The sequence below is a fragment of the Rhipicephalus microplus genome, chromosome X, assembly GCF_043290135.1.
Source record: "Rhipicephalus microplus isolate Deutch F79 chromosome X, USDA_Rmic, whole genome shotgun sequence".
In the NCBI taxonomy this organism is placed as follows: Eukaryota; Metazoa; Arthropoda; class Arachnida; order Ixodida; family Ixodidae; genus Rhipicephalus; species Rhipicephalus microplus.
In genome coordinates, this window is record NC_134710.1 from 258193768 (window position 1) to 258219043 (window position 25276).

The following is a 25276-nucleotide window of genomic DNA, read 5'->3' on the forward strand; positions in this document are numbered from 1 at the left end:
ACACTTTTTTTGTTTGTGAGAAATAATTGTAATAGAGGAGGTATGCTTTAACGCATTTACCACCGTGAATAAAAATTAACGAGGAAAAAAAACCGTCCGCGACAGGACTCGAACCTGCAATCTTCTGATCCGAAGTCAGACGCCTTATCCATTAGGCCACGCGGAAAATTTTACTTTATTAGAGCGAAATGAAATGTAACATAGAAGGTGCAGCATGCTTTAACTCATTCACCACAGGGAAGAAAATAACGAGGAAAAAAAACCGTCCGCGAGAGGACTCGAACCTGGAATCTTCGGATCCGAAGTCAGACGCCTTATCCATTAGGCCACGCGCACACTTCGTCTTTATTAGAGCGAAATGAACTGTAACAGGGAAGGTGCAGCATGCGTTAACTCATTCACCAACGAGAAAAAAATAACGAGGAAAAAGAAGCCGTCCGCGACAGGCCTCAAACCTGCAATCTTCTGATCCGAAGTCAGACGCCTTATCCATTTGGCCACACGGACACTTTCGTTTGTTAGTAAGAAATGAAATGGAACATAGAAGGTGCAGCATGCTTCAACTCATTCAGCACCGGGAAGAAAATAACGAGGAAAAAAAACCATCCGCGACAGGACTCGAACCTGCAATCTTCTGATCCGAAGTCAGACGCCTTATCCATTAGGCCACGCGGACACTTCGCCTTTATTAGAGCGAAATGAAATGTAACACAGAAGGTGCAGCATGCTTTAACTCATTCACCACAAGGAAGAAAATAACGAGGAAAAAAAACCGTCCGCGACAGGACTCGAACCTGGAAGCTTCTGATCCGAAGTAAGACGCCTTATCCATTACGCCACGCGGACACTTCGTCTTTATTAGAGCGAAATGAAATGTAACACAGAAGGTGCAGCATGCTTTAACTCATTCACCACAGGGAAGAAAATAACGAGAAAAAAAACCGTCCGCGACAGGATTCGAACCTGCAATCTTCTGATCCGAAGTCAGACGCCTTATCCATTAGGCCACGCGGACACTTCGTCTTTATGAGAGCAAAATGAACTGTAACAGAGAAGGTGCAGCATGCTTCAACTCATTCAGCACCGGGAAGAAAATAACGAGGAAAAAAAACCATCCGCGACAGGACTCGAACCTGCAATCTTCTGATCCGAAGTCAGACGCCTTATCCATTAGGCCACGCGGACACTTCGCCTTTATTAGAGCGAAATGAAATGTAACATAGAAGGTGCAGCATGCTTTAACTCATTCACCACAGGGAACAAAATAACGAGGAAAAAAAACCGTCCGCGACAGGACTCGAACCTGGAATCTTCTGATCCGAAGTCAGACGCCTTATCCATTAGGCCACGCGGAAACTTCGTCTTTATTAGAGCGAAATGAAATGTAACACAGAAGGTGCAGCATGCTTTAACTCATTCACCACAGGGAAGAAAATAACGAGGAAAAAAAACTGTCCGCGACAGGATTCGAACCTGCAATCTTCTGATCCGAAGTCAGACGCCTTATCCATTAGGCCACGCGGGCACTTCGTCGTTATGAGAGCGAAATGAACTGTAACAGAGAAGGTGCAGCATGCTTTAACTCATTCAGTAGCGGGAAGAAAATAACGAGGAAAAAAAAACCATCCGCGACAGGACTCGAACCTGCAATCTTCTGATCCGAAGTCGGACGCCTTATCCATTAGGCCACGCGGACACTTCGTCTTTATTAGAGCGAAATGAAATGTAACATAGAAGGTGCAGCATACTTTAACTCATTCACCACAGGGAAGAAAATAACGAGGAAAAAAAACCGTCCGCGACAGGACTCGAACCTGGAAACTTCTGATCCGAAGTCAGACGCCTTATACATTAGGCCACGCGGACACTTCGTCTTTATTAGAGCGAAATGAAATGTAACACAGAAGGTGCAGCATGCTTCAACTCATTCATCACAGGGAAGAAAATAACGAGGAAAAAAAACCGTCCGCGACAGGATTCGAACCTGCAATCTTCTGATCCGAAGTCAGACGCCTTATCCATTAGGCCACGCGGGCACTTCGTCGTTATGAGAGCGAAATAAACTGTAACAGAGAAGGTGCAGCATGCTTTAACTCATTCAGTACCGGGAAGAAAATAACGAGGAAAAAAAAAACCATCCGCGACAGGACTCGAACCTGCAATCTTCTGATCCGAAGTCAGACGCCTTATCCATTAGGCCACGCGGACACTTCGTCTTTATTAGAGCGAAATGAAATGTAACATAGAAGGTGCAGCATACTTTAACTCATTCACCACAGGGAAGAAAATAACGAGGAAAAAAAACCGTCCGCGACAGGACTCGAACCTGGAATCTTCTGATCCGAAGTCAGACGCCTTATACATTAGGCCACGCGGACACTTCGTCTTTATTAGAGCGAAATGAAATGTAACACAGAAGGTGCAGCATGCTTTAACTCATTCACCACAGGGAAGAAAATAACGAGGAAAAAAAAAACCGTCCGCGACAGGATTCGAACCTGCAATCTTCTGATCCGAAGTCAGACGCCTTATCCATTAGGCCACGCGGACACTTCGTCTTTATGAGAGCGAAATGAACTGTAACAGAGAAGGTGCAGCATGCTTTAACTCATTCAGCACCGGGAAGAAAATAACGAGGAAAAAAAAACCATCCGCGACAGGACTCGAACCTGGAATCTTCTGATCCGAAGTCAGACGCCTTATCCATTAGGCCACGCGGACACTTCATCTTTATTAGAGCGAAATGAAATGTAACATAGAAGGTGCAGCATGCGTTCACTCATTCAACACAGAGAAAAAAATAACGAGGAAAAAAAAACCGTCCGTGAAAGGACTCGAACCTGCAATAATCTGATGCGAAATCAGTTGCCTTATCCATTAGGTCACGCCGACACTTTCTTTTATTAGAGCAATTTGAAATTCATAATAGAAGGTGCAGCATGCTTTAACTCATTCAACACCGGGAAGTAAAAAACGAGGAAAAAAAACCGTCGGCGACAGGACTCGAACCTGCAATCTTCTGATCCGAAGCCAGACGCCTTATCCATTAGGCCACGCGGAAAATTTTACTTTATTATAGCGAAATGAAATGTAACATAGAAGGTGCAGCATGCGTTAACTCATTCACCAACGAGAAAAAAATAACGAGGAAAAAGAATCCATCCGTGACAGGCCTCAAACCTGCAATCTTCTGATCCGAAGTAAGACGCTTTATTCATTAGGCCACGCGGACAATTTTTTATTAGAGCAAACTGAAATGCAACAGAGAAGGTGCAGTATGCCTTAACTCATTCACCACCGGGAAACAATAAGGAGGAAAAAAAAGCCGTGCCCGACAGGACTCGGACCTGCAATCTTCTGATCCAAAGTCAGACGCCTTATCCATTAGGCCACACGGACAATTTTTCTGTATTAGAGCGAAATGAAATGTAACATAGAAGGTGAAGCATGCTTTAACTCATTCACCACCGGGATGAAAATAACGAGGGAAAAAAACCGTCCGCGACGGGAGTCGAACATGCAATCTTCTGATCCGAAGTAAGAGGCCTTATTCATTAGGCCACGCGGGCACTTTCTTTTATAGAGCAATTTAAAATGCAACAGAGAAGGTGCAGCATGCGTTTACTTATTCACCAACGGGAGAAAAATAACAAGGAAAAATAACCGTCGGTGACAGGACTCGAACATGCAATCTTCTCATCCGAAGACAGACGCCTTATCCATTAGGCCACACGGACACTTTCTTGTATTAGAGCAATTTGAAATGTAACAGAGAAGGTGCAGCATGCTTTAACTCATTCACCAACGGGAAAAAACTAACGAGGAAAAAAACCGTCCGCCACATGACTTGATCCTGCAGTCTTCTGATCCGAAATCAGACGCCTTATCCATTAGGCCACGCGGACACTTTGTCTTTAATAGAGCGAAATGAAATGTAACATAGAAGGCGCAGCATGCGTTCACTCATTCACTAACGAAAAAAAAATAACGAGGAAAAAAAAACCGTCCGCCACAGGACACGAATCTGCAATCGTCTGAACCGAAGTCAGACGCCTTATCCATGAGGCCACCCAGACACTTTCGTTTGTTTGTGAGAAATAAATGTACCAGAGAAGGTACAACATGCTTTAACGCATTCACCACCGTGAATAAAAAATAACGAGGAAAAAAAAGCGTCCGCGACAGGACTCGAACCTGCAATCTTCTGATCCGAAGTCAGGCGCCTTATTCATTAGGCAACTCGGACACTTTCTTTTATTAGAGCGAATTGAAAAGTAACAGAGAAGGTGCAGCATGCTTTAACTCATTCAGCAACGGGAAAAAATTAACGAGGAAAAAAAGCGTCCACCACATGACTTGATCCTGCAATCTTCTGATATGAAGTTAGACGTTTTATCGATTAGGCCACGCGGACAATTTTACGTTATTAGAGCGAAATGAACTGTAACATAGAAGGTGCAGCATGCTTTAACTCATTCACCACAGGGAAGAAAATAACGAGGAAAAAAAACCGTCCGCGACAGGACTCGAACCTGCAATCTTCTGATCCGAAGTCAGACGCCTTATTCATTAGGCCACGCGGACAATTTTTTTTATTAGAGCGAAATGAATTGTAACAGAGAAGGTGCAGTATGCTTTAACTTATTCACCACCGGGAAACAATAAGGAAGAAAAAAAAGCCGTCCCCGACAGGACTCGGACCTGCAATCTTCTAATCTGAAGTCAGACGCCTTATCGATTAGGCCACGCGGACAATTTTACTTTATTAGAGCGAAATGAAATGTCACATAGAAGGTGCAGCATGCTTTAACTCATTCACCGCTGGGAAGAAAATAACGAGGAAAAAAAATCGTCCGCGAGAGGACTCGAACCTGGAATCTTCGGATCCGAAGTCAGACGCCTTATCCATTAGGCCACGCGCACACTTCGTCTTTATTAGAGCGAAATGAACTGTAACAGAGAAGGTGCAGCATGCTTCAACTCATTCAGCACCGGGAAGAAAATAACGAGGAAAAAAAACCATCCGCGACAGCACTCGAACCTGCAATCTTCTGATCCGAAGTCAGACGCCTTATCCATTAGGCCACGCGGACACTTTGCCTTTATTAGAGCGAAATGAAATGTAACATAGAAGGTGCAGCATGCTTTAACTCATTCACCACAGGGAAGAAAATAACGAGGAAAAAAACCGTCCGCGACAGGACTCGAACCTGGAATCTTCTGATCCGAAGTCAGACGCCTTATCCATTAGGCCACGCGGACACTTCGTCTTTATGAGAGCGCAATGAAATGTAACACAGAAGGTGCAGCATGCTTTAACTCATTCACCACAAGGAAGAAAATAACGAGGAAAAAAAAACCATCCGCGACAGGACTCGAACCTGCAATCTTCTGATCCGAAGTCAGACGCCTTATCCATTAAGCCACGCGGACACTTCGCCTTTATTAGAGCGAAATGAAATGTAACATAGAAGGTGCAGCATGCTTTAACTCATTCAGTACCGGGAAGAAAATAACGAGGAAAAAAAAACCATCCGCGACAGGACTCGAACCTGCAATCTTCTGATCCGAAGTCAGACGCCTTATCCATTAGGCCACGCGGACACTTCGTCTTTATTAGAGCGAAATGAAATGTAACATAGAAGGTGCAGCATACCTTAACTCATTCACCACAGGGAAGAAAATAACGAGGAAAAAAAACCGTCCGCGACAGGACTCGAACCTGGAATCTTCTGATCCGAAGTCAGACGCCTTATACATTAGGCCACGCGGACACTTCGTCTTTATTAGAGCGAAATGAAATGTAACACAGAAGGTGCAGCATGCTTTAACTCATTCACCACAGGGAAGAAAATAACGAGGAAAAAAAAAACCGTCCGCGACAGGATTCGAACCTGCAATCTTCTGATCCGAAGTCAGACGCCTTATCCATTAGGCCACGCGGACACTTCGTCTTTATGAGAGCGAAATGAACTGTAACAGAGAAGGTGCAGCATGCTTTAACTCATTCAGCACCGGGAAGAAAATAACGAGGAAAAAAAAACCATCCGCGACAGGACTCGAACCTGGAATCTTCTGATCCGAAGTCAGACGCCTTATCCATTAGGCCACGCGGACACTTCATCTTTATTAGAGCGAAATGAAATGTAACATAGAAGGTGCAGCATGCGTTCACTCATTCAACACAGAGAAAAAAATAACGAGGAAAAAAAAACCGTCCGTGAAAGGACTCGAACCTGCAATATTCTGATCCGAAATCAGTTGCCTTATCCATTAGGTCACGCCGACACTTTCTTTTATTAGAGCAATTTGAAATTCATAATAGAAGGTGCAGCATGCTTTAACTCATTCAACACCGGGAAGTAAAAAACGAGGAAAAAAAACCGTCCGCGACAGAACTCGAACCTGCAATCTTCTGATCCGATGTCAGACGCCTTATCCATTAGGCCACGCGGAAAATTTTACTTTATTATAGCGAAATGAAATGTAACATAGAAGGTGCAGCATGCGTTAACTCATTCACCAACGAGAAAAAAATAACGAGGAAAAAGAAGCCATCCGTGACAGGCCTCAAACCTGCAATCTTCTGATCCGAAGTAAGACGCCTTATTCATTAGGCCACGCGGACAATTTTTTATTAGCGCAAACTGAAATGCAACAGAGAAGGTGCAGTATGCCTTAACTCATTCACCACCGGGAAACAATAAGGAGGAAAAAAAAGCCGTGCCCGACAGGACTCGGACCTGCAATCTTCTGATCCAAAGTCAGACGCCTTATCCATTAGGCCACACGGACAATTTTTCTGTATTAGAGCGAAATGAAATTTAACATAGAAGGTGAAGCATGCTTTAACTCATTCACCACCGGGAAGAAAATAACGAGGAAAAAAAAAACCGTCCGCGACAGGACTCGAACCTGGAATCTTCTGATCCGAAGTCAGACGCCTTATCCATTAGGCCACGCGGACACTCCGTCTTTATTAGAGCGAAATGAAATGTAACACAGAAGGTCCAGCATGCCTTCACTCATTCACCACGGGGAAGAAAATAACGAGGAAAAAAACCGTCCGCGATAGGATTCGAACCTGCAATCTTCTGATCCGAAGTCAGACGCCTTATCCATTAGGCCACGCGGACACTTCGTCTTTATGAGAGCGAAATGAACTGTAACAGAGAAGGTGCAGCATGCTTTAACTCATTCAGCACCGGGAAGAAAATAACGTGGAAAAAAAAACCACCCGCCACAGGACTCGAACCTGCAATCTTCTGATCCGAAGTCAGACGCCTTATCCATTAGGCCACGCGGACACTTCGCCTTTATTAGAGCGAAATGAAAGGTAACATAGAAGGTGCAGCATGCGTTCACTCATTCACTAACGAAAAAAAAATAACGAGGAAAAAAAAACCGTCCGCCACAGGACACGAATCTGCAATCGTCTGAACCGAAGTCAGACGCCTTATCCATGAGGCCACCCAGACACTTTCGTTTGTTTGTGAGAAATAAATGTACCAGAGAAGGTACAACATGCTTTAACGCATTCACCACCGTGAATAAAAAATAACGAGGAAAAAAAAAGCGTCCGCGACAGGACTCGAACCTGCAATCTTCTGATCCGAAGTCAGGCGCCTTATTCATTAGGCAACTCGGACACTGTCTTTTATTAGAGCGAATTGAAAAGTAACAGAGAAGGTGCAGCATGCTTTAACTCATTCAGCAATGGGAAAAAATTAACGAGGAAAAAAAGCGTCCACCACATGACTTGATCCTGCAATCTTCTGATATGAAGTTAGACGTCTTATCGATTAGGCCACGCGGACAATTTTACGTTATTAGAGCGAAATGAACTGTAACATAGAAGGTGCAGCATGCTTTAACTCATTCACCACAGGGAAGAAAATAACGAGGAAAAAAAACCGTCCGCGACAGGACTCGAACCTGCAATCTTCTGATCCGAAGTCAGACGCCTTATTCATTAGGCCACGCGGACAATTTTTTTTATTAGAGCGAAATGAATTGTAACAGAGAAGGTGCAGTATGCTTTAACTTATTCACCACCGGGAAACAATAAGGAAGAAAAAAAAGCCGTCCCCGACAGGACTCGGACCTGCAATCTTCTAATCTGAAGTCAGACGCCTTATCGATTAGGCCACGCGGACAATTTTACTTTATTAGAGCGAAATGAAATGCCACATAGAAGGTGCAGCATGCTTTAACTCATTCACCGCTGGGAAGAAAATAACGAGGAAAAAAAAATCGTCCGCGACAGGACAAGAACCTGCAATCTTCTGATCCGAAGTCAGACGCCTTATCCATTAGGCCACGCGGACACTTTCATTTGTTAGCGAGAAATAAATGTTTCAGAGAAGGTACAGCATGCTTTAACCCATTCACCACCGGGAATGAAAAAATTGAGGAAAAAAAAAACCTTCCGCCACAGGACACGAATCTGCAATCGTCTGAACCGAAGTCAGAAGCCTTATCCATAAGGCAACGCGGACACTTTTTTTGTTTGTGAGAAATAAATGTAACAGAGAAGGTATGCTTTAACGCATTCACCACCGTGAATAAAAATTAACGAGGAAAAAAAAAACCGTCCGCGACAGGACTCGAAGCTGCAACATTCTGATCCGAAGTCGGACGCCTTATCCATTAGGGCACGCGGACAATTTTACTTTATTAGAGCGAAATGAAATGTAACATAGAAGGTGCAGCATGCTTTAACTCATTCACCACAGGGAAGAAAATAACGAGGAAAAAAAAAACCGTCCGCGACAGGACTCGAACCTGGAATCTTCTGATCCAAAGTCAGGCGCCTTATCCATTAGGCAACGCGGACACTTTTGTTTGTTTGTGAGAAATAAATGTAACAGAGAAGGTACAGCATGCTTTAACGCATTCACCACCGTGAATAAAAAATAACGAGGCAAAAAAACCGTCTGCGACAGGACTCGAACCTGCAATCTTCTGATCCGAAGTCAGACGCCTTATCTATTAGGCCACGCGGACACTTCGCCTTTATTGGAGTGAAATTAAATGTAACATAGAAGGTGCAGCATGCAGTCACTCATTCACCACAGAGAAAAAAATAACGAGGAAAAAAAAACCGTCCGTGACAGGACTCGAACCTGAAATAACCTTATCCGAAATCAGTTGCCTTATCCATTAGGTCACGCCGACACTTTCTTTTATTAGAGCAATTTGAAATTCAAAATAGAAGGTTCAGCATGCTTTCACTCATTCAACACCGGGAAGTAAATAACGAGGAAAAAAAACCGCCCGCGACAGGACTCGAACCTGCAGTCTTCTTATACGAAGTCAGACGCCTTATCCATTAGGCCACGCGGACACTTTCTTGATTTGTGCAATTTGAAATATAACAGAGAAGGTGCAGCATGCTTTGACTCATTCACCAACGGGAAAAAAATAAAGAGGAAAAAAACCGTCCGCACACATGACTTGATCCTGCATCTTTCTGATCCGAAGTCAGATGCCTTATTCATTAGGCCACGCGGACAATTTTTTTTATTAGAGCGAAATGAAATGTAACAGAGAAGGTGCAGTATGCTTTAACTCATTCACCACCAGGAAACAATAAGGAAGAAAAAAAAGCCGTCCCCAACAGGACTCGGACCTGCAATCTTCTGATCTGAAGTCAGACGCCTTTTCGATTAGGCCACGCGGACAATTTTACTTTATTAGAGGGAAATGAAAAGTCACATAGAAGGTGCAGCATGCTTTAACTCATTCACCACCGGGAATAAAATAACGAGGAAAAAAAAAACCTTCCGCCACAGGACACGAATCTGCAATCGTCTGAACCGAAGTCAGACGCCTTATCCATAAGGCAACGCGGACACTTTTTTTGTTTGTAAGAAATAAATGTAACAGAGAAGGTATGCTTTAACGCATTCACCACCGAGAATAAAAATTAACGAGGAAAAAAAACCGTCCGCGACAGGACTCGAACCTGCAATCTTCTGATCCGAAGTCAGACGCCTGATCCATTAGGCCACGCGGATAATTTTACTTTATTAGAGCGAAATGAAATGTAACATAGAAGGTGCAGCATGCTTTAACTCATTCACCACAGGGAAGAAAATAACGAGGAAAAAAACCGTCCGCGACAGGACTCGAACCTGCAATCTTCTGATCCGAAGTCAGACGCCTTATCCATTAGGCCACGCGGACACTTCGCCTTTATTAGAGTGAAATGAAATTTAAACTAGAAGGTGCAGCATGCATTCACTCATTCACCACAGAGAAAAAAATAACGAGGAAAAAAAACCGTCCGTGACAGGACTCGAACCTGCAATAATCTTATCCGAAATCAGTTGCCTTATCCATTAGGTCACGCCGACACTTTCTTTTATTAGAGCAATTTGAAATTCAAAATAGAAGGTGCAGCATGCTTTAACTCATTCAACACCGGGAAGTAAATAACGAGGAAAAAAAACCGTCCGCGACAGGACTCGAACCTGCAATCTTCTGATCCGAAGTCAGACGCCTTAATCTTTAGGCCACGCGGACAATTTTTTTTGTTAGAGCGAAATGAAATGTAACAGAGAAGGTGCAGTATGCTTTAACTCATTCACCACCGGGAAACAATAAGGAAGAAAAAAAAAAGCCGTCCCCGACAGGACTCGGACCTGCAATCTTCTGATCTGAAGTCAGACGCCTTTTCGATTAGGCCACGCGGACAATTTTACTTTATTAGAGCGAAATGAAATGTCACATAGAAGGTGCAGCATGCTTTAACTCATTCACCACCGGGAACAAAATAACGAGGAAGAAAAAAACCATCCGCGACAGGACTCGAACCTGCAATCTTCGATCCGAAGTTAGACGCCTTATCCATTAGGCCACGCGGACACTTTCATTTGTTAGTGAGAAATAAATGTAACAGAGAAGGTATGCTTTAACGCATTCACCACCGAGAATAAAAATTAACGAGGAAAAATAAAACCGTCCGCGACAGGACTCGAACCGGCAATCTTCTGATCCGAAGTCAGACGCCTTATCCATTAGGCCACGTGGACAATTTTACTTTATTTGAGCGAAATGAAATGTAACATAGAAGGTGCAGCTCTTTAACTCATTCACTACAGGGAAGAAAATAACGAGGAAAAAAAAACCGTCCGCGACAGGACTCGAACCTGGAATCTTCTGATCCGAAGTCAGACGCCTTATCCATTAGGCCACGCGGACACTTCGCCTTTATTAGAGTGAAATGAAATGTAACATAAAAGGTGCAGCATGCATTCACTCATTCACCACAGAGAAAAAAATAACGAGGAAAAAAAAACCGTCAGTGACAGGACTCGAACCTGCAATAATCTGATCCGAAATCAGTTGCCTTATCCAATAGGTGACGCCGACACTTTCTTTTATTAAAGCAATTTGAAATTCAAAATAGAAGGTGCAGCATGCTTTAACTCATTCAACACCGGGAAGTAAATAACGAGGAAAAAAAACCGTCAGCGACAGGACTCGAACCTGCAATCTTCTGATCCGAAGTCAGACGCCTTATTCATTAGGCCACGTGGACAATTTTTTTTATTAGAGCGAAATGAAATGTAACAGAGAAGGTGCAGCATGCTTTAACCCATTCACCACCGGGAATGAAAAAACTGAAGAAAAAAAAAACCTTCCGCCACAGGACACGAATCTGCAATCGTCTGAACCGAAGTCAGACGCGTTATCCATAAGGCAACGTGGACACTTTTTTTGTTTGTGAGAAATAAATGTAACAGAGAAGGTATGCTTTAACGCATTCACCACCGAGAATAAAAATTAACGAGGAAAAAAAACCGTCTCGACAGGACTCGAACCTGCAATCTTCTGATCCGATGTAAGACGCCTTATCCATTAGGCCACGCGGACAATTTTACTTCATTAGAGCGAAATGAAATTTAACATAGAAGGTGCAGCATGCGTTCACTCATTCACCGCAGAGAAGAAAATAACGAGGAAAAAAAAACCGTCCGTGAAAGGACTCGAACCTGCAATAATCTGATCCGAAATCAGTTGCCTTATCCATTAGGTCACGCCGACACTTTCTTTTATTAGAGCAATTTGAAATTCAAATTAGAAGGTGCAGCATGCTTTAACTCATTCAACACCGGGAAGTAAATAACGAGGAAAAAAAACCGTCCGCGACAGGACTTGAACCTGCAATCTTCTGATCCGAAGTCAGACGCCTCATTTGTTAGGCCACGCGGACAATTTTTTTTTTATTAGAGCGAAATGAAATGTAACAGAGAAGGTGCAGTATGCTTTAACTCATTCACCACCGGGAAACAATCAGGAAGAAAAAAAAGCCGTCCCCGAAAGGACTCGGACCTGCAATCTTCTGGTCTGAAGTCAGACGCCTTTTCGATTAGGCCACGCGGACAATTTTACTTTATTAGAGCGAAATGAAATGTCACATAGAAGGTGCAGCATGCTTTAACTCATTCACCACCGGGAAGAAAAGAACGAGGAAAAAAAAACCATCCGCGACAGGACTCGAACCTGCAATCTTCGATCTGAAGTCAGACGCCTTATCCATTAGGCCACGCGGACACTTTCATTTGTTAGTGAGAAATAAATGTAACAGAGAAGGTATGCTTTAACGCATTCACCACCGAGAATAAAATTTAACGAGGAAAAAAAACCGTCCGCGACAGGACTCGAACCTGCAATCTTCTGATCCGAAGTCAGACGCCTTATCCATCAGGCCACGCGAACAATTTTGTTTAATTTTACTTTATTAGAGCGAAATGAGATGTAACATAGAAGGTGCAGCATGCTTTAACTCGTTCACCACAGGGAAGAAAATAACGAGGAAAAAAAAGCGTCCGCGACAGGACTCGAACCTGCAATCTTCTGATCCGAAGTCAGGCGCCTTATCCATTAGGCAACGCGGACACTTTCGTTTATTAGAGCGAATTGAAATGTGACAGAGAAGGTGCAGCATGCTTTAACTCCTTCACCACAGGGAAGAAAATAACGAGGAAAAAAAACCGTTCGCGACAGGACTCGAACCTGGAATCTTCTGATCCGAAGTCAGACGCTTTATCCATTAGGCCACGCGGACACTTTTGTTTGTTTGTGAGAAATAAATGTAACAGAGAAGGTACAGCATGCTTTAACCCATTCACCACCGGGAATGAAAAAACCGAAGAAAAAAAAACCTTCCGCCACAGGACACGAATCTGCAATCGTCTGAACCGAAGTCAGACGCCTTATCCATAAGGCAACGCGGACACTTTTTTTGTTTGTGAGAAATAAATGTAACAGAGAAGGTATGCTTTAACGCATTCACCACCGAGAATAAAAATTAACGAGGAAAAAAAACCGTCCGTGACAGGACTCGAACCTGCAATCTTCTGATCCGAAGTCAGACGCCTGATCCATTAGGCCACGCGGACAATTTTACTTTATTAGAGCGAAATGAAATGTAACATAGAAGGTGCAGCATTCTTTAACTCATTCACCACAGGGAAGAAAATAACGAGGAAAAAAACCGTCCGCGACAGGACTCGAACCTGGAATCTTCTGATCCGAAGTCAGACGCCTTATCCATTAGGTCACGCGGACACTTCGTCTTTATGAGAGCGAAATGAACTGTAACAGAGAAGGTGCAGCATGCTTTAACTCATTTAGCACCGGGAAGAAAATAACGAGGGAAAAAAACCATCCGCGACAAGACTAGAACCTGCAATCTTCTGATCCGAAGTCAGACGCCTAATCTATTAGGCCACGCGGACACTTCGCCTTTATTAGAACGAAATGAAATGTAACATAGAAGGTGCAGCATGCGTTCACTCATTCACCACAGAGAAAAAATAACGAGGAAAAAAAAACCATCCGCGACAGGACTCGAACCTGCAATCTTCGATCCGAAGTCAGACGCCTTATCCATTAGGCCACGCGGACACTTTCATTTGTTAGTGAGAAATTAAATGTACCAGAGAAGGTACAGCATGCTTTAACCCATTCACCACCGGGAATGAAAAAACCGAAGAAAAAAAAACCTTCCGCCACAGGACACGAATCTGCAATCGTCTGAACCGAAGTCAGACGCCTTATCCATAAGGCAACGCGGACACTTTTTTTGTTTGTGAGAAATAAATGTAACAGAGAAGGTATGCTTTAACGCATTCACCACCGAGAATAAAAATTAACGAGGAAAAATAAAACCGTCCGCGACAGGACTCGAACCTGCAATCTTCTGATCTGAAGTCAGACGCCTTATCCATTAGGCCACGTGGACAATTTTACTCTATTAGAGCGAAATGAAATGTAACATAGAAGGTGCAGCATGCTTTAACTCATTCACCACAGGGAAGAAAATAACGAGGAAAAAAAAACCGTCCGCGACAAAACTCGAACCTAGAATCTTCTGATCCGAAGTCAGACGCCTTATCCATTAGGCCACGCGGACACTTCACCTTTATTAGAATGAAATGAAATGTAACATAGAAGGTGCAGCATGCATTCACTCATTCACCACAGAGAAAAAAATAACGAGGAAAAAAAAACCGTCCGTGACAGGACTCGAACCTGCAGTAATCTGTTCCGAAATCAGTTGCCTTATCCATTAGGTGACGCCGACACTTTCTTTTATTAGAGCAATTTGAAATTCAAAATAGAAGGTGCAGCATGCTTTAACACATTCAACACCGGGAAGTAAATAACGAGGAAAAAAAACCATCAGCGACAGGACTCGAACCTGCAATCTTCTGATCGAAAGTCAGACGCCTTATTCATTAGGCCACGTGGAAAATTTTTTTTATTAGAGCGAAATGAAATGTAACAGAGAAGGTGCAGTATGCTTTAACTCATTCACCACCGGGAAACAATAAGGAGGAAAAAAAAGCCGTACCCGACAGGACTCGGACCTGCAATCTTCTGATCTGAAGTCAGAAGCCTTTTCGATTAGGCCACGCGGACAATTTTACTTTATTAGAGCGAAATGAAATGTCACATAGAAGGTGCAGCATGCTTTAACTCATTTACCACCGGGAAGAAAATAACGAGGAAAAAAAAACCGTCCGCGACAGGACTCGAACCTGCAATCTTCTGATCCGAAGTCAGACGCCTTATCCATTAGGCCACGCGGACACTTTCATTTGTTAGTGAGAAATTAAATGTACCAGAGAAGGTACAGCATGCTTTAACCCATTCACCACCGTGAATGAAAAAACCGAAGAAAAAAAACCTTCCGCCACAGGACACGAATCTGCAATCGTCTGAACCGAAGTCAGACGCCTTATCCATAAGGCAACGCGGACACTTTTTTTGTTTGTGAGAAATAAATGTAACAGAGAAGGTATGCTTTAACGCATTCACCACCGAGAATAAAAATTAACGAGGAAAAAAAAACCGTCATCGACAGGACTCGAACCTGCAATCTTCTGATCCGAAGTAAGACGCCTTATCCATTAGGCCACGCGGACAATTTTACGTTATTAGAGCGAAATGAAATGTAACATAGAAGATGCAGCATTCGTTCACTCATTCACCACAGAGAAGAAAATAACGAGGAAAAAAAAACCGTCCGTGAAAGGACTCGAACCTGCAATAATCTGATCCGAAAGCAGTTGCCTTATCCATCAGGTCACGCCGACACTTTCTTTTATTAGAGCAATTTAAAATTCAAAATAGAAGGTGCAGCATGCATTAACGCATTCACCACCGGGAATAAAATAACAAGAAAAAAAACCGTCGGTAACAGGCTTCAAACCTACAATCTTGTGATCCGAAGTCACATGCCTTATCCATTAGGCCACGCGGACACTTCTCTTTATTAGAGCGAAATGAAATGTAACAGAGATTGTGCAGTATGCTTTAACTAATTCACCACCGGCAAATGATAACCAGGAAAAAAAAGCCGTCCCCGACAGGACTCGAACCTGCCATCTTCTGATCTGAAGTCAGACGTCTATCCATTAGGCCATGCGGACAACTTTTCTGTATTAGAGCGAAATGAAATGTAAAATAGAAGGTGCAGCATGCTTTAACTCATTCACCACTCGGAAGAAAATAACTAGAAAAAAAAACCGTCCACGACAGGACTCGAACCTGCAATCTTCTGATCCGAAGTCAGACGCCTTATCCATTAGGCGACGCCGATACTTTAGTTTGTTAGTGTGAAACATAAGTGTACCAGAGAAGGTACAGCATGCTTTAACGCATTCACAACCGTGAATAAAAAATAACGAGGAAAAAAAAACCGTCCGCGACAGGACTCGAACCTGCAATCTTCTGATCCGAAGTCAGACGCCTTATCCATTAGGCCACGCGGACACTTTCTTGTATTAGAGCGAATTGAAATATAACAGAGAAGATCCGGCATGCGTTCACTCATTTACAACCAGGAAAAAAATAACAACGAATAAAAACCGTCGGTGACATGACTCGAACATGCAATCTTCTTATCCGAAGCCTTATCCATTCGGCCACGCGGACACTTCTCTTTATTAGAGCAAAATGAAATGTAACATAGAAGGTGCAGCATGCTTTAACTCATTCACCACTGGGAAGAAAATAACGAGGAAAAAAACTGTTCGCGACAGGACTCGAACTTGTAATGTTCTGATCCGAAGTCAGTTGCCTTATCCATTTCGCCACCCGGACACTTTCGTTTGATAGTGAGAAAGAAATGTAACAGAGGAGGTACAGTATGCTTTAACGCATTTACCACCGTGAACAAAAAATAACGAGGAAAAAAAACTGTCCACCACATGACTCGAATTTGCAATAATCTGAACAGACGTCAAACGCCTTATCTATTAGGCTACGCGGCCACTTTCTTTTATTAGAGCGAATGGAGATGTAACAGAGAAGGTGCAGCATGCTTTAACTCATTCACCAACGGGAAAAAATAACGAGGAAAGTAAAACCATCCTCCACATGACTCGAACCTGCAATATTCTGATCAGAAGTCAAACATTTTATCCATTAGGCCACGCGCACACTCTCTTTTGTTGGAGCAAACTGAAATGTAACAGAGAAGGTGCAGGATGCTTTAACTCATTCACCAACGGGAAAAAATAACAAGGAAAAAAAAACCGTCCACCACAAGACTTGATCCTGCAATTTTCTGATTTGAAGTCAAACGCCTTGTTGATTGGGCCACGCGGACAATTTTTCTTTATTAGAGCGAAATGAAATGTAACAGAGCTGCATGCGTTCACTCATTCACCACCGGGGAAAAAAATAACGAGAAAAAAAATCGTCCGTGACAGGACTCGAACCTGCAATATTCTGATCCAAAGTCAGTTGCCTTATCCATTAGGTCACGCGGACACTTTCTTTTATTAGAGCGATTTGAAATGCAACAGAGAAGGTGCAGCATGCGTTAACTCATTCACTACCGGGAAAAAAATAACAAGGAAGAAAACCGTCGGTAACAGGACCCGAACATGCAATCTTCTTATTCGAAGTCAGATGCCTCATCCATAAGGCCACGCGGACACTTTCTTGTCTTAGAGCAATTATAAATGTAACAGAGAAGGTGCCGCATGCTTTAACTCATTCACCAACGAAAAAAAAGTAACGAGGAAAAAGAAGCCGTCCACGACAGGCCTCAAACATGCAATCTTCTGATGCGAAGTCGGATGCTTTATTCATTAGGCCACGCGGACACTTCTCTTTATTGGAGCGAAATGGAATGTCACAAAGAAGGTGCAGTATGCTTTAACTCATTCATCACCGGGAAACAATAACAAGGAAAAATAAGCCGTCCACGACAGGACTCGAACCTGCAATCGTCTGAACTGAAGTAAGACGCCTTATCCATAAGGCCACGCGGACACTTTTGTTTGTTTGTGAGAAATAAATGTAACAGAGAAGGTACAGCATGCTTTAACGCATTCACCGCCGTGAATAAAAAATAACGAGGGAAAAAAACCGTCCGCGACAGGACTCGAACCTGCAATCTTCTGATCCGAAGTCAGACGACTTATCGATTAGGCCACGCGGACGCTTTCTTCTATTAGAGCAATTTGAAATGCAACAGAGAAGGTGCAGCATGCGTTAACTCATTCACCACAGGAAATAAAAAAAACCGACAAAAAAAACCCATCCGCCACAGGACTCGAACCTGCAATATTCTGATCCGAAGTCAGTTGCCTTATCCATTAGGTCACGCGGACACTTTTTTTTATTAGAGCAATTTAAAATGCAACAGAGAAGGTGCAGCATGCGTTAACTCATTGCTCACCAGGAAAAAAATAACAAGGAAAAAGAAGCCGTCCGCGACAGGCCTCAAACCTGCAATATTCTGATCCGAAGTCAGATGCCTTATCCATTAGGCCCCGCGGACACTTCTCTTTATTAGAGCGAAATGGAATGTAACAAAGAAGGTGCAGTATGCTTTAACTCATTCATCACCGGGAAACAATAACGAGGAAACTAAGCCGTCCACGACAGGACTCGAACCTGCAATCTTCTGATCCGAAGTCAGACGCCTTATCCCTTAGGCCACGTGGACACTTTCGTTTGTTAGTGAGACATTAAATGTACCAGAGAAGGTACAGCATGTTTAACTCATTCACCACCGGGAATAAAAAAAACCGAGGAAAAAAAACTGTCCGCCAAAAGACACGAATCTGCAATCGTCTGAACCGAAGTAAGACGCCTTATCCATAAGGCCACGCGGACACTTTTGTTTGTTTGTGAGAAATAAATGTAACAGAGAAGGTACAGCATGCTTTAACGCATTCACCACCGTGAATAAAAAATAACAAGGAAAAAAAACCGTCCGCGACAGGACTCGAACCTGCAATCTTCTCATCCGAAGTCAGACGCCATATCCATTAGGCCATGCGGACGCTTTCTTTTATTAGAGCAATTTGGAATGCAACAGAGAAGGTGCCGCATGCATTAACGCATTCACCACCTGGAGAAAAATAACAAGAAAAAAAAACCGTTGGCAACAGGCCTCAAACCTACAATCTTCGGATCCGAAGTCAGATGCCATATCCATTAGGCCACGCGGACACTTCTCTTTATTAGAGCGAAATGAAATGTAACAGAGATTGTGCAGTATGCTTTAACTCATTCACCACCGTGAACAAAAAATAACGAGGAAAAAAAACTGTCCACCACATGACTCGAACCTGCAATAATCTGAACAGAAGTCAAACGCCTTATCTATTAGGGCAAGCGGCCACTTTCTTTTATTAGAGCGAATGGAGATGTAACAGAGAAGGTGCAGCATGCTTTAACTCATTCACCAACGGGAAAAAAATAACGAGGAAAGTGAAACCATCCGCCACATGACTCGAACCTGCAATATTCTGATCAGAAGTCAAACGTTTTATTCATTAGGCCACGCGGACACTTTCTTTTGTTAGAGCAAACTGAAATGTAACAGAGAAGTTGCAGCATGCTTTAACTCATTCACCAACGGGAAAAAATAACAAGGAAAAAAAACCGTCCACCACATGGCTTGATCCTGCAATCTTTTGATTTGAAGTCAAAAGCCTTGTTGATTGGGCCACGCGGACAATTTTTCTTTATTAGAGCGAAATGAAATGTAACAGAGAAGATGCCGCATGCGTTCACTCATTCACTACCGGGAAAAAAATAACAAGGAAAAAAAACCGTCGGTAACAGGACTCGAACATGCAATCTTCTTATCCGAAGTCAGATGCCTCATCCATTAGGCCACGCAGACACTTTCTTGTATTAGAGCAATTATAAATGTAACAGAGAAGGTGCCGCATGCTTTTACTCATTCACCAACGAAAAAAAAGTAACGAGGAAAAAGAAGCCGTCCGCGACAGGCTTCAAACATGCAATCTTCTGATGCGAAGTCAGATGCCTTATTCATTAGGCCACGTGGACACTTTGTCTTTATTACAGCGAAACGAAATGTTACATAGAAGGTGCAGCATGCGTTCACTCATTCACCACCGGGAAAAAAATAACGAGGAAAAAAAACCGTCCGTGGCAGGACTCGAACCTGCAATATTCTGATCCGAAGTCAGACGTTTTATCCATTAGGCCACGCGGACACTTTCTTGTATTAGAGCGAATTGAAATATAACAGAGAAGATGCGGCATGCGTTCACTCATTCACCACCAGAAAAAAAATAACAAGGAATAAAATCGTCGGTGACATGACTCGATCATGCAATCTTCTTATGCGAAGCCTTATCCATTAGGCCACGCGGACACTTCTCTTTATTAGAGCGAAATGAAATGCAACATAGAAGGTGCAGCATGCTTTAACTCATTCACCACCGGGGAAAAAAATAACGAGAAAAAAATCGTCCGTGACAGGACTCGAACCTGCAATCTTCTTATCCGAAGTCAGATGCCTCATCCATTAGGCCACGCGGAAACTTTCTTGTCTTAGAGCAATTATAAATGTAACAGAGAAGGTGCCGCATGATTTAACTCATTCACCAACGAAAAAAAAGTAACGAGGAAAAAGAAGCCGTCCGCGACAGGCCTCAAACATGCAATCTTCTGATGCGAAGTCAGATGCTTTATTCATTAGGCCACGCGGACACTTCTCTTTATTAGAGCGATATGGAATGTAACAAAGAAGGTGCAGTATGCTTTAACTCATTCACCACCGGGAAACAATAACGAGGAAAAATAAGCCGTCCACGACAGGACTCGAACCTGCAATCGTCTGAACCGAAGTAAGACGCCTTATCCATAAGGCCACGCGGACACTTTTGTTTGTTTGTGAGAAATAAATGTAACAGAGAAGGTACAGCATGCTTTAACGCATTCACCACCGTGAATAAAAAATAACGAGGAAAAAAAATCGTCCGCGACAGAACTCGAACCTGCAATCTTCTGATCCAAAGTCAGACGACTTATCCATTAGGCCACGCGGACGCTTTCTTTTAATAGAGCAATTTGAAATGCAACAGAGAAGGTGCAGCATGCGTTAACTCATTCACCACAGGGAATAAAAAAAAACCGACAAAAAAAACCATCCGCCACAGGACACGAATCTGCAATCGTCTGAACCAAAGTCAGACGCCTTATCCATAAGGCCATGCGGACACTTTTTTGTATTAGAGAAATTAGAAATGCAACACAGAAGGTGCAGCATGCTTTAACTCATTCACCAACGAGAAAAAAATAACGAGGAAAAAGAAGCCGTCCGCGACAGGCCTCAAACCTGCATTCTTCTGATCCGAAGTCAGACGCCTCATTCAGTAGGCCACGCGGACAATTTTTCTGTATTAGAGCGAAATGAAATGTAACATAGAAGGTGCAGTATGCTTTAACTCATTCATCACCGGAAAACAATATCGGGGGAAAAAAGCCGTCCCCGACAGGACTCGAACCTGCAATCTTCTGATCCGAAGACAGACGCGTTATCCATTAGGCCACGCGGACAGTTTCGTTTGTTAGTGAGAAACTAAATGTACCAGAAAAGGTACAGCATGCATTAACCCATTAACCACTGGGAATAAAAAAAACCGACTAAAAAAATCGTCCGCGACAGGACTCGAACCTGCAATCTTCTGATCCGAAGTCAGACGCCTTATCCATTAGGCCGCGTGGACTTTTTTTTTCTTTATTGCCTGTTTTCGGCTCACGTAAACAATACACATATTAACTGATAATTACACAACACATTCCAAAACATTGTAAAAACCGTGGCTCAAACGATGTGGCCACGCATCTGTTAAAATGTTTTTATCGTCGATAGTATTTCGACGCGCGGCAACCATTCTGGGGGGAATTCCTGCAACTTTTGTTCATCCACAAACTTCCTTATATACTCTTTGAAGTACTGGGTGGGTGCTCGTGCATCTACATCAAAGTGCATGGCTGCCATCCTGGATTTCCAAATGCTATGAAGAGCCATAAGCATTATCATATCATATGGGGTACCATCGTCACTTTGTATTTGCAAATAGCGGATGCCATATGCATCAATGGGGAAGTCTTTTTTTGATCGTATGCTGGAGCACGTCCCAAAGAAAGATAGCATCCCAGCAGTCAATGAATACATGCTCAATTGTTTCCTCCTTTCTGCATATTATGCAATGCGTGCCCCAAGGAACGTAGAACCCCTTTGCAGCCATCCAGGTTTTGACGGTCAGCGTACCGGTATGTAATTTAAAAAAGAAATTCTTAGCACCTGGCGATATTTTCATCGCCTTGACGCGCGTTAGTACAGTGTGGCCATGGCATACGTTGTAAAGGGACCGATACAAAGGCACTGGTAAAAACACATCACATAGGTCCTTGTACAACCTTCTTCATCGGACTTGACTCAAGTATTCAAGTGAAAACCGCACTGACAGAAACCTACAAGAAAGTACAACTTCGCGGAGAAAGCCATAAACACCACCAGGTACGCTGCAGGTTGATACAACCATGTTAGGCAAGTGTTTCCCCAGGCGAAGTTGACAGACAGTGCGAAGGAATGGGTTGTCGACGTCTCTAAAGAAACAAAATCGATTGACTACCTGTCTTAAAAACAAATGCGACAAGCCGAGTCCTCCATTGCACACTCGAAGAAATAAATTGGTCCGACTCGATCTTTCCCAAGACGATTCCCACACAAAGACAGCGAACACACGGTGAAATTTTTGGATGTTTACCCTTGAACACTGTAAGACTTGCAAGATATACCAAATTTTACTCACTAAGAATATGTTGCAAATTGTGGCTTTAGAAAACATAGACCAATTCCAGCCATTCCACTTGTTCGCTCTTTCCCGCAGGTTATCCACTTGGCTCCTCCAGTACGAGTCGCTGTCTTTGTAGCATTCGAGGGGGGCACCCAAGTATTTCACCGGTGTCGTAACAAACCTTATGCTGGCAAAACTGTCTGGGGTTTCTGCCCAGTCACCATGCCAAAAGCCAAGGCATTTTCCCCAGTTTACAGCGCTGCCACTTGCAGCACAGAAGTTAGTAACGCATTTGACAGCATCTGCTATGCTGTCATAGTCCGCGCAAAAAATGGCAATATCGTCCGCATAAGCCAACAGTTGGACTTCAACCTCGTGCAGCTTAAACCCACGGACACAGTCATTCTCTATGACACCTAAACAAAAGGACTCTATGTACAAACAAAACAATAGTGGTGAGAGAGGACAACCCTGACGGACCGAACGCTTGACTGGGATGCGCTTCCCCACCACCTTGTTAACGATTAGCCGCGTTGAGCAGTCTCGGTACGCCATGACAACCCCCTCTTTGATTATTTTCCCTAAATTCACATAATCTAGGATGCACAGCAGAATTTCATGAGGCACCCTGTCAAAAGCCTTCTCGAGGTCGATTTGCAGCATTGCGACTCGCGCACCTATAGCGTCGCAACATTCGAGGATGCTCCGGGCTGCGTGTATATTCGTGAGGATAGTTCGAAATTTAATGCCGCACGTCTGATGCGGCCCCACGAGCTCTGTAATGACTGTTTGCAACCTTTTAGCTAGGATTTTCATGAATATCTTGTAATCTCCATTAGTGAGGCAGATTGGGCGGTAAGAATTTACTTTGCGTAGTGCAACGGGGTCTTCCGATTTTGGTATAAGAACAGTGTGAGATGATGAAAAGGACGGGGGTAATATTTTCAGCTCGAATGCCTCATTATAAACGTCGGCTAAGACTGGTGTTATTTCAAACTTGAAACACTTATAAAAGGCGGAAGTCAGACCATCAGGGCCAGGCGATTTCCAGGGATGCATACTTTCAATAGCACTGTTAACTTCCTCTTCCGAAATGGGTTCCTCCAATAATTCTTTTGCATTATTGTCAAGCTTTGGCATCAGCGGTAAAAAATCTTTTTTAAAACGATCGACATCAACTGAGCTGGCGGCGAATAAACCATTGAAGTGCTCAAAGAAAGCACGCTCGATAACATCTGCGACATCGCTGACTTCACCCTCGTGTTCAATTTCTGTTATCTGATTACGACGCGCATGCCACTTTTCTGAGCCCAACGCCCTTTTTGACGGTGCTTCTGCCGTTATCAGTCGCTCGGCTCTTGCCCGAACCATAGCACCGCGGTATCTTTCGACATCGAACCGCTCAATTTTACTTTTCAACGCGCGAATATCTTCAAGAAACATGCCGGGCATTCTACATTCTTCGAGGAGCAATTTTTCCAGGTTTCTGCACATGAGCTTTTCTTCTGCTCCCTTTTTTCTGCTTATAGCGCTCGAGCGTTCCAAAGCCTTCAATTTAACGACCTGCTTGAAGTTCTCCCATTTTTCTCTAAACGTCTTTTTACTGCGAACTTTCATTTTTTCAACTTCCATCATTACTTCCTCCATAAATTTTTCATCACTCAGCAGATTCGAATTCAATTTCCATTGTTGCCACTCGAAGGCCCTTTTCGTTTCTTTCGTGCTAGCTACTACAAAGCTAACCAAGCAGTGGTCACTAAATGAAACGGCGTTAACACGGTATGCCTTGCAAAGCGGTACCAATTCTACACTCACGTACGCCCTATCTAGTCGGGCATGGCTGGCTGCCTGAAAGTGGGTGTACTGCATAGTCCGGCCACCACCGAGACATTCAGCCACATCCTCCAAACCATGTTCTCTTACTATATCGCTTAAAACAGCCGTACTTGCATCCCTGTAATGTCGTTCGCTAGTTTTGTCTTTGGCTGAAAGGACGCAGTTGAAATCGCCAATAATGATTAGGAGCCTATTACAATTGGTATACTGCTTTAGTTGTTCGAAAAATATGCGTCTTTCGTCAGTGACAGTCGGTGAGTACAAGCATATTACGCGCCACTCCAATCCCGAAAACAAAAGATCGCAAACAATGAGCCGACCAGACGGACATGACGTTGAGGCTTCTACTTTAGCACCCAGACTCTGTCTGACGAACAAAACGCAACCGGAATAAGTCCCTATGGCATGGCTAACTATAACAGAATACCGCGGCAAGAATTGGCGCACCATGCCCCCAGTTTCATCGTCGCCATGGACTTTAGTCTCTTGGACTGCCAGTATGTCAAGGTCGAGGTCGCTTACTAGCCGATAAAGTTGACATTGTTTTCTCCATGAGGCCAGGCCACGCACATTTAAAGTGGCCACACGGATTGAATTTTCTATTTGCACCATTGTAAGGCTACGAAAAACCCAGGGGCATGGCGCTTACCTTACAACTGCAATTCCTTCCTGAACGCCTTGTCCCAGTACAGTCCTTAAGTTGGCGAAGGCGGCGTTTCCGCCGTCTTGCGCTCCGACGAAATGTTTGGCCGTGGCCGGATGATAGGCCGCCGAGCGGGAGTCGTTTTGGCGGGTGGTTCGTCCGGCGAGGCAGCAGTGGTGCCCTTGTCTTTTTTTCC

At 43.6% G+C, this 25276-nt stretch overlaps 44 non-coding genes across 44 annotated transcripts; all 44 read right to left on the reverse strand.

Annotated features, from left to right (window-relative positions):
- Window positions 1-93: 93 nt before the first annotated feature.
- Window positions 94-166, reverse strand: TRNAR-UCG (transfer RNA arginine (anticodon UCG)). Its single transcript has one exon. It is a non-coding gene; the product is annotated as a tRNA-Arg (tRNA).
- Window positions 167-434: 268 nt separating this feature from the next.
- Window positions 435-507, reverse strand: TRNAR-UCG (transfer RNA arginine (anticodon UCG)). The gene has a single exon. It is a non-coding gene; the product is annotated as a tRNA-Arg (tRNA).
- Window positions 508-603: 96 nt separating this feature from the next.
- TRNAR-UCG (transfer RNA arginine (anticodon UCG)) lies at window positions 604-676 on the reverse strand. The gene has a single exon. It is a non-coding gene; the product is annotated as a tRNA-Arg (tRNA).
- Window positions 677-942: 266 nt separating this feature from the next.
- Window positions 943-1015, reverse strand: TRNAR-UCG (transfer RNA arginine (anticodon UCG)). The gene has a single exon. It is a non-coding gene; the product is annotated as a tRNA-Arg (tRNA).
- Window positions 1016-1112: 97 nt separating this feature from the next.
- TRNAR-UCG (transfer RNA arginine (anticodon UCG)) lies at window positions 1113-1185 on the reverse strand. Its single transcript has one exon. It is a non-coding gene; the product is annotated as a tRNA-Arg (tRNA).
- Window positions 1186-1282: 97 nt separating this feature from the next.
- On the reverse strand, window positions 1283-1355 carry TRNAR-UCG (transfer RNA arginine (anticodon UCG)). Its single transcript has one exon. It is a non-coding gene; the product is annotated as a tRNA-Arg (tRNA).
- Window positions 1356-1452: 97 nt separating this feature from the next.
- On the reverse strand, window positions 1453-1525 carry TRNAR-UCG (transfer RNA arginine (anticodon UCG)). The gene has a single exon. It is a non-coding gene; the product is annotated as a tRNA-Arg (tRNA).
- A 98-nt stretch (window positions 1526-1623) lies between these two features.
- On the reverse strand, window positions 1624-1696 carry TRNAR-UCG (transfer RNA arginine (anticodon UCG)). Its single transcript has one exon. It is a non-coding gene; the product is annotated as a tRNA-Arg (tRNA).
- A 97-nt stretch (window positions 1697-1793) lies between these two features.
- Window positions 1794-1866, reverse strand: TRNAR-UCG (transfer RNA arginine (anticodon UCG)). The gene has a single exon. It is a non-coding gene; the product is annotated as a tRNA-Arg (tRNA).
- A 97-nt stretch (window positions 1867-1963) lies between these two features.
- On the reverse strand, window positions 1964-2036 carry TRNAR-UCG (transfer RNA arginine (anticodon UCG)). The gene has a single exon. It is a non-coding gene; the product is annotated as a tRNA-Arg (tRNA).
- A 99-nt stretch (window positions 2037-2135) lies between these two features.
- Window positions 2136-2208, reverse strand: TRNAR-UCG (transfer RNA arginine (anticodon UCG)). Its single transcript has one exon. It is a non-coding gene; the product is annotated as a tRNA-Arg (tRNA).
- Window positions 2209-2305: 97 nt separating this feature from the next.
- Window positions 2306-2378, reverse strand: TRNAR-UCG (transfer RNA arginine (anticodon UCG)). The gene has a single exon. It is a non-coding gene; the product is annotated as a tRNA-Arg (tRNA).
- A 99-nt stretch (window positions 2379-2477) lies between these two features.
- Window positions 2478-2550, reverse strand: TRNAR-UCG (transfer RNA arginine (anticodon UCG)). Its single transcript has one exon. It is a non-coding gene; the product is annotated as a tRNA-Arg (tRNA).
- A 98-nt stretch (window positions 2551-2648) lies between these two features.
- On the reverse strand, window positions 2649-2721 carry TRNAR-UCG (transfer RNA arginine (anticodon UCG)). Its single transcript has one exon. It is a non-coding gene; the product is annotated as a tRNA-Arg (tRNA).
- Window positions 2722-4511: 1790 nt separating this feature from the next.
- TRNAR-UCG (transfer RNA arginine (anticodon UCG)) lies at window positions 4512-4584 on the reverse strand. The gene has a single exon. It is a non-coding gene; the product is annotated as a tRNA-Arg (tRNA).
- Window positions 4585-5020: 436 nt separating this feature from the next.
- On the reverse strand, window positions 5021-5093 carry TRNAR-UCG (transfer RNA arginine (anticodon UCG)). Its single transcript has one exon. It is a non-coding gene; the product is annotated as a tRNA-Arg (tRNA).
- Window positions 5094-5189: 96 nt separating this feature from the next.
- Window positions 5190-5262, reverse strand: TRNAR-UCG (transfer RNA arginine (anticodon UCG)). Its single transcript has one exon. It is a non-coding gene; the product is annotated as a tRNA-Arg (tRNA).
- Window positions 5263-5360: 98 nt separating this feature from the next.
- On the reverse strand, window positions 5361-5433 carry TRNAR-UCG (transfer RNA arginine (anticodon UCG)). Its single transcript has one exon. It is a non-coding gene; the product is annotated as a tRNA-Arg (tRNA).
- A 98-nt stretch (window positions 5434-5531) lies between these two features.
- Window positions 5532-5604, reverse strand: TRNAR-UCG (transfer RNA arginine (anticodon UCG)). Its single transcript has one exon. It is a non-coding gene; the product is annotated as a tRNA-Arg (tRNA).
- Window positions 5605-5701: 97 nt separating this feature from the next.
- TRNAR-UCG (transfer RNA arginine (anticodon UCG)) lies at window positions 5702-5774 on the reverse strand. Its single transcript has one exon. It is a non-coding gene; the product is annotated as a tRNA-Arg (tRNA).
- Window positions 5775-5873: 99 nt separating this feature from the next.
- Window positions 5874-5946, reverse strand: TRNAR-UCG (transfer RNA arginine (anticodon UCG)). Its single transcript has one exon. It is a non-coding gene; the product is annotated as a tRNA-Arg (tRNA).
- Window positions 5947-6044: 98 nt separating this feature from the next.
- On the reverse strand, window positions 6045-6117 carry TRNAR-UCG (transfer RNA arginine (anticodon UCG)). Its single transcript has one exon. It is a non-coding gene; the product is annotated as a tRNA-Arg (tRNA).
- Window positions 6118-6894: 777 nt separating this feature from the next.
- On the reverse strand, window positions 6895-6967 carry TRNAR-UCG (transfer RNA arginine (anticodon UCG)). The gene has a single exon. It is a non-coding gene; the product is annotated as a tRNA-Arg (tRNA).
- A 96-nt stretch (window positions 6968-7063) lies between these two features.
- On the reverse strand, window positions 7064-7136 carry TRNAR-UCG (transfer RNA arginine (anticodon UCG)). The gene has a single exon. It is a non-coding gene; the product is annotated as a tRNA-Arg (tRNA).
- Window positions 7137-7234: 98 nt separating this feature from the next.
- On the reverse strand, window positions 7235-7307 carry TRNAR-UCG (transfer RNA arginine (anticodon UCG)). The gene has a single exon. It is a non-coding gene; the product is annotated as a tRNA-Arg (tRNA).
- A 607-nt stretch (window positions 7308-7914) lies between these two features.
- TRNAR-UCG (transfer RNA arginine (anticodon UCG)) lies at window positions 7915-7987 on the reverse strand. The gene has a single exon. It is a non-coding gene; the product is annotated as a tRNA-Arg (tRNA).
- A 267-nt stretch (window positions 7988-8254) lies between these two features.
- Window positions 8255-8327, reverse strand: TRNAR-UCG (transfer RNA arginine (anticodon UCG)). The gene has a single exon. It is a non-coding gene; the product is annotated as a tRNA-Arg (tRNA).
- A 606-nt stretch (window positions 8328-8933) lies between these two features.
- TRNAR-UCG (transfer RNA arginine (anticodon UCG)) lies at window positions 8934-9006 on the reverse strand. Its single transcript has one exon. It is a non-coding gene; the product is annotated as a tRNA-Arg (tRNA).
- Window positions 9007-9946: 940 nt separating this feature from the next.
- Window positions 9947-10019, reverse strand: TRNAR-UCG (transfer RNA arginine (anticodon UCG)). The gene has a single exon. It is a non-coding gene; the product is annotated as a tRNA-Arg (tRNA).
- A 96-nt stretch (window positions 10020-10115) lies between these two features.
- TRNAR-UCG (transfer RNA arginine (anticodon UCG)) lies at window positions 10116-10188 on the reverse strand. The gene has a single exon. It is a non-coding gene; the product is annotated as a tRNA-Arg (tRNA).
- Window positions 10189-10454: 266 nt separating this feature from the next.
- On the reverse strand, window positions 10455-10527 carry TRNAR-UCG (transfer RNA arginine (anticodon UCG)). The gene has a single exon. It is a non-coding gene; the product is annotated as a tRNA-Arg (tRNA).
- Window positions 10528-10963: 436 nt separating this feature from the next.
- Window positions 10964-11036, reverse strand: TRNAR-UCG (transfer RNA arginine (anticodon UCG)). Its single transcript has one exon. It is a non-coding gene; the product is annotated as a tRNA-Arg (tRNA).
- A 96-nt stretch (window positions 11037-11132) lies between these two features.
- On the reverse strand, window positions 11133-11205 carry TRNAR-UCG (transfer RNA arginine (anticodon UCG)). Its single transcript has one exon. It is a non-coding gene; the product is annotated as a tRNA-Arg (tRNA).
- Window positions 11206-12653: 1448 nt separating this feature from the next.
- On the reverse strand, window positions 12654-12726 carry TRNAR-UCG (transfer RNA arginine (anticodon UCG)). Its single transcript has one exon. It is a non-coding gene; the product is annotated as a tRNA-Arg (tRNA).
- A 107-nt stretch (window positions 12727-12833) lies between these two features.
- Window positions 12834-12906, reverse strand: TRNAR-UCG (transfer RNA arginine (anticodon UCG)). The gene has a single exon. It is a non-coding gene; the product is annotated as a tRNA-Arg (tRNA).
- A 430-nt stretch (window positions 12907-13336) lies between these two features.
- TRNAR-UCG (transfer RNA arginine (anticodon UCG)) lies at window positions 13337-13409 on the reverse strand. The gene has a single exon. It is a non-coding gene; the product is annotated as a tRNA-Arg (tRNA).
- A 96-nt stretch (window positions 13410-13505) lies between these two features.
- TRNAR-UCG (transfer RNA arginine (anticodon UCG)) lies at window positions 13506-13578 on the reverse strand. The gene has a single exon. It is a non-coding gene; the product is annotated as a tRNA-Arg (tRNA).
- A 1454-nt stretch (window positions 13579-15032) lies between these two features.
- TRNAR-UCG (transfer RNA arginine (anticodon UCG)) lies at window positions 15033-15105 on the reverse strand. The gene has a single exon. It is a non-coding gene; the product is annotated as a tRNA-Arg (tRNA).
- Window positions 15106-16217: 1112 nt separating this feature from the next.
- TRNAR-UCG (transfer RNA arginine (anticodon UCG)) lies at window positions 16218-16290 on the reverse strand. The gene has a single exon. It is a non-coding gene; the product is annotated as a tRNA-Arg (tRNA).
- A 1606-nt stretch (window positions 16291-17896) lies between these two features.
- TRNAR-UCG (transfer RNA arginine (anticodon UCG)) lies at window positions 17897-17969 on the reverse strand. The gene has a single exon. It is a non-coding gene; the product is annotated as a tRNA-Arg (tRNA).
- A 436-nt stretch (window positions 17970-18405) lies between these two features.
- TRNAR-UCG (transfer RNA arginine (anticodon UCG)) lies at window positions 18406-18478 on the reverse strand. Its single transcript has one exon. It is a non-coding gene; the product is annotated as a tRNA-Arg (tRNA).
- A 267-nt stretch (window positions 18479-18745) lies between these two features.
- On the reverse strand, window positions 18746-18818 carry TRNAR-UCG (transfer RNA arginine (anticodon UCG)). The gene has a single exon. It is a non-coding gene; the product is annotated as a tRNA-Arg (tRNA).
- Window positions 18819-20771: 1953 nt separating this feature from the next.
- On the reverse strand, window positions 20772-20844 carry TRNAQ-UUG (transfer RNA glutamine (anticodon UUG)). Its single transcript has one exon. It is a non-coding gene; the product is annotated as a tRNA-Gln (tRNA).
- Window positions 20845-21451: 607 nt separating this feature from the next.
- On the reverse strand, window positions 21452-21524 carry TRNAR-UCG (transfer RNA arginine (anticodon UCG)). The gene has a single exon. It is a non-coding gene; the product is annotated as a tRNA-Arg (tRNA).
- Between the last annotated feature and the right edge of the window lie 3752 nt (window positions 21525-25276).